Consider the following 5753-nt stretch of genomic DNA (forward strand, 5'->3'; position numbering starts at 1 on the left):
TATATATATATATATATATTCTTAACGGGTTAACGGATTATCCGTTAAGAAATTGAATAATCCGCCCCCAAACCGATAAGCCGTTAATAAAAAAAATTTCAATCCGTTCCCCGTCCGTTAAACTGTTATAAGCCATTAAGCTTCAGTTTCGGTTCGGTTTTGAACACCCATAATTAGGAGTGAGTCATTAGTGGGATAATAATGCATAGTTGGGCTAAAATGGTGACTTAGATGTTTGGGCTGACACACAACCTGAATATTCCAATTATGAATTGCTTTACCAATTACATTGAAGTTTTAGACAGGAGTGTCAACGGATATTTAAAAACCGATTAAACCGAGTGAACCCTATCATACTGAATCGATTATTAGGTTCTTTTAATAAAATCTAGATTTTTCTATAAATCTATAACAGTAGTGATAATTAGGGTAGGTTTTTAATTTGACAAAAATAAATCGAAAATATACCGAACTGTACTGAATAATTTTATATGTTAAGTTTAAAAATAACAAAATATTAAATTTTACTTGGGCCTTGTGATTATTAAAACATTTACAAGCTAACGAGTAATTAAAACCCAAAGTCTTAACTGTTAAACCAATTATGCTACTCATATTAAAACTAAATTAGTTCTAGCTAGCTTCTTGAGTAGCAAGCCACAAGGTATTCCAACGATCTTGATTTGCAAGCCATAAAGTATTAAATATCTTTCCTCTCACATGATTTAGATTTTTCTTATTGGATACTTAATCTTCTAATAGACTTTATTCTTGAGTCTCATCTTGATTAGTATATTCTCACTCGTGTGATCTATATATTTTTTGTATTTTAATTTCTCTTATGCTATAGTAGAATAGTGGGATTGATCTCTATTCTGGCTATCTTTCATATTCCCTTGATTTATCGTCTTTTAAACAGTACAAATGTCTAGAGACTTTTGCTAGGTACTAAGTAAGTAGGTGTCACGACCCAAAGTATACTAAAGTGGCGCCTAACACCACCGTCAGGCAAGCCAACAGTGAATGACTAACTCAATTACTCATTTTAGTATTTTTGAAATCATAATTTTCATCAATTAAATAGTAAGAAATAGAGTTTACAGGGTAAACGATGGTATTTACACAAACTACAGTGATGAACCACCCTTAAGGAACTCCAAAACCCGGTGTCACCAGTGCATCAGTATCAACTAGGAAATATAATAAAAATACAACATCTGTCTGGAATACAAATTAGAGAGGAGAACATAAATAACTCTGATGGAGACTCTACAGGCTGCGGATCGTACATGAAATACAGCTCATGGTAAGTCCCCGCAACATCCGCGCCTCTGCGCCCAAAAGACCACCAGGTATATATGTACCTGCACAAAAATATGCAGCAAGTGTAGTATGAGTGGAAATAAATAGAGACGAGGGGTCAGCTTCGACATTTACTAGAGGTCTAAATAAATAGGTGAAAAAATAATTCATAACAAATATGAAGTGCACAGCAATAGGGGAGTGATCCGTAAATTTCATAATGTTCCAATTATTTCCTTTAAAGCATAAGTTTATCGATCATGTATCCTACATCAATATCTCAGGAAAGAAAGTGCCAAGTGTCAATACCAATTAAGTAAGAAATACCATAAAATACCGGACATTAGTGGAAAGTTTATCTTATGAATATTCGATCTACCAGCGATAACGCCGATTCTGCCGAGGTCGTTCTGCCCGATCCAGAGTGGTGTGTACACTGTCGAGGGTCGAACGGCACGAAGCAGAGATGCACCTCTATATACTGCCGAGGCGTACATCCCGCTCCACAAAAAAGGAAGGAATTTATCGAATTACAAGACGCGTGCTTACAATATAGTACAAGATCACAAAGTGAATAAACCTTTACCGTTTCTCAAATTTTCTTGCCAAAAATTCAAGTGATAAGGCTGGGCCTAAGATGTATAAAATTTCTCAATCAAGTTCAATCATATTTTCAATTAATTAAGTCAACGAAATAAGCACAAGAAATTCAGATATTGCATGATAAAATCCTAAGTCTACCCGAACATAAATATGCTTTAGCTACGTACGGACTCTCATCACCTCGTGCATACGTAACACCTATAATCAGTAGCACATAATAGTTAATATCACCTAGGGGGTAGTTTTCCCCTCACAGGGTTAGACAAGAGACTTACCTCGCTCCGAAGTTCCATAACCGGCTCTAACGCCTCTCTAGCTCTTCAATCCCAATCCAAACGATCCGAAGCTATTCAAACAAATGAGCAAACTAATAAAAATACACTCCAATACTCATAATAACTCAATTCATAATAAATTTCAACTCCGCTCGAAAAGTCAATAACTTCAACCCTCGGGCCCACGTGCCCGAATTTCGAATTTTTTTGAAGATAAACATTACCCATAACATTACAAACTCAAATATATAACTTATTCCAAATTCCATGTCCAATTTCGTGGTCAAAATACAAAAAAACCCATTTTTAGGTTTTCTACCAAAATCCCAAATTTCCACAAATTTCCATGTTTAAATCCTTATAGAATCCATGTATTTAACTTGCAATAGGTAGGAATCACTTACTTTGTGTTGCTTCATGAAAATCCCTCCTTGAATCTCTCCAAAATGGCCTCAACCAAGTGAAAATAAGAGAAAAATGGGCCAAATCCCGTTCTTATAAAAATATCTCTCTCCAGCGACATTCCGCACCTGCGGTCAAATGATTGCTTCTGCGGTTTCGCAGGTGCGGCAAAAATACCGCTTCTGCGGTCCTCCTTCAGGCCTCCCAACTTCGCATATGCGGCCCCTGCAGCGCTTCTGCGACTCCATGTGCGCAAGTGTTGTCCCGCTTCTGCGGAACTCGACCGCATTTGCGGTCCCAGCCTTCCCCAGCCAGAATCGCTTCTGCGCCCCCTCTTGGCCGCTTCTGCGGCTCCGCACCTGCGGCCTAAACCTCCAGGTGTGATTACACCAGATACTAGCTGCCTCAACATTCCCTTAGTCCAAAACTTGATTCGTTAACCATCCGAAATCCATCTGAGGCCCTTGGGGACCTAAACCAAATATACCAACACGTCCCAAAATACGATACGAATTTAGTCGAGGCCTCAAATCACACCAAATAACACCGAAACTGCTATCACACCTCGAATCAAACTTATATATTTCCAAATTTCCCAATTCTATGTCTTGTGCCGAAACATATCAAATCACATGTCCAATTTGTGCATATAATCGAAAACCTAAAGGACTCTGCACGATTTCATTTTGAAATGTGCGGCTGCACAAGGAATTGCATAAGTACAGTTTAGGGTAGTTGGTGAGGCAAAATTGTGCGGACCGCACTTAAAATTGTGTGGACCGCAAAAATTTCATCGCGGCCACAGAAAAGTGTGTGCAATCGCAGATCAGGCATATCTCTGTCTTCGGAGAGTTGCTACTTTGGTACTCACAGTACGGACGCACTGACAATTGTGCGGGCCGCACTTCAGATGTGCGATCGCACTCAAAATTGTGCGGTACACAGTTTCATCTCTATGGCCGCACTTTCAAATTGTGCGGTCCGCACAACCCAACCTGCGGCCGCACTTGCAATTGTGTAGACCGCACTTCCCCACTCTGCAACATGTTTTGTTCTATGACTTTCTGTTTATCTGCACTTGAACTAGAACTGACTCCTACTGGTGTTTAGTGCAGAAAATGGTTAGATCACGTGGTCGTGGTGATACATCAAAAGGGAGGGGTGAACCCTCCCGAGGCCGAGGCAAGAGTACCTTACCCCTCGCCCTTCAAAGAGTTATATCCTAAAAGGCGACAGTCAGCCGAGGTAAAGCTGCAGAGCCAGACGAATCAAGCTCTTATGTCCCGTTTAAGGAAGCATCGGAGGGCAACTCGGTAGAATAGCAGTCGACTGTTCAATCAAAGCCACCGCGGAGATTACAACTCCGGGATGAGCCTTCCACATCACAAAGCACCTCCGAGGGTTCGAAAAGTGCTAGTTAGGCTTTGGAGCCTTCCTATACTCCTATCCCTGAGACACCATCAACTTCAGTTGATAATATTCTGGATGATGGCCAAGGTGGAGATAATATAGTTGTCGGTCTTGAGAGGTCGAAGAAGAAAGAATCTGGGAGGGCCGGTTCGTCAGTCTAGCTGCCTTCACAAGCTTCCGAGAGTGGTGGTCGATGAGATCTCTCACTCTTGAGCAGCAATTCCAATTGAAAGATCTTGACAAGTATAATCCAGCAGTTTTGAGATAGTTCCGAGAGAGGAAGGGGTGGATGTGGTTCACCCAGAGTGTAGTGGACGCCAAGGAATATCTGGTCCGTGAATTCTACGCCAATTTGACGCTCATAAAGAAAGGGACCAAAGTGACAAGTGAGGAACCTGAAGGTGAGATTTGAATAGAACACCTTGAACACCTACTTGGGGTTTGAGGATGTTGAGCCGGTGCAGTACTTGGAAAGTCTGGCTATGGGAGATGCAGCTCGCCCATGGCTAGCTGAGATTCTTGCAACCCCAGGGCTACCACCACTATGGATCACAGCAGGGGTTCCTATTCACAGGAACACCCTGAACTTTGAGGCAAAGGGATGGAAAACTTTTGTATGCAGCAGACTAGACTCGTGCCAGAATGAAACAAATCTTCCTATTCAACGGCCAGTGCTAGTCGCCACTATCATGGCTGGGTACCCAATCAATGTGGGTGTCGTGATGCCGACCAACATGTCTGTGGTCTCCAGGCAAGGTGAACCTCCTACCCGTATCCCAACACTATCATTGAGTACCTTACGGATGCGGGGTGGAGCCGAGGGATTTTGACACAAAGGGCAAAGAAGCCTTTCTTTTGGTATTCTTTGATGGACCCGAGGAACCCGAAGAAAAAGGGTCAGCAGACTACTACCGTAGGCCAGTTTGATGAGCCTTTGGTGGTAGATACAGAGTGAGTAGATATGCCTTCCACTTCAGCAGTGCCTTCTACTAGTGTAGCAGGTATGCCTCCACCTCCTTCTTCAGATCCTTCAGCATCAGTGCCTTCCACCTCGGCTTTGAAGCCGGTGCTCATGCCCACTCATCCACTATCTGCGCTGCGAGTCTCCCAGACACTGGCGAGCCTCAACAACTGGAGGCAGACAGCCACTGCAAAGTTGTCTGACATATCCAGTACTGTTGTAGCACAATCATCCACTCCGGCACCCTAGATTCCTCCGACAGTGGAGGATGCATTGAAGAAGATCTTGGAGAACCAGACCACCATCATGAACACCTTGGCAGCACATGGAGTAGTGACTGAGGAGCTTGGGAAGCACGTAAAGAAGATGAAGAAATCCCAGGCATCCAAGAAATCAATTGACAGGCTGAGGAGAGAGGTGACTAGGATAGCAGCAGCTGGTGATCTTCCATTTGATATGCTGATGGAGATAGATCCAGCAACACCAGTAGATCCAGCAGCACCATCATCTCCAGTGGCACTGGCTGGCCAGTTTGAGGAGACAGACCTTGCTGCCGACACTACTGAGGCGGTACGCCAGATGTTCACCCACCCACTTATTCCTAGAGCCGAGGATGGTGAGATCCAGTTAGAGGAGACTGAGGGCGGCGACGCTTCTATTGACACGGAGATGTCCAAGGCCACATAGGGAGTCCTCTTCACTCTTACCCTTCTTTATTCTTATTTTGTTAAGCATTGGGGACAATGCTTATTTTTATTCGGGGGGGGGGTGGGGGGGGTAGGGTGGTAGTTTAGTTTGTC

This window comes from Nicotiana attenuata, unplaced genomic scaffold (assembly GCF_001879085.1).
Source record: "Nicotiana attenuata strain UT unplaced genomic scaffold, NIATTr2, whole genome shotgun sequence".
Lineage (NCBI taxonomy): Eukaryota > Viridiplantae > Streptophyta > Magnoliopsida > Solanales > Solanaceae > Nicotiana > Nicotiana attenuata.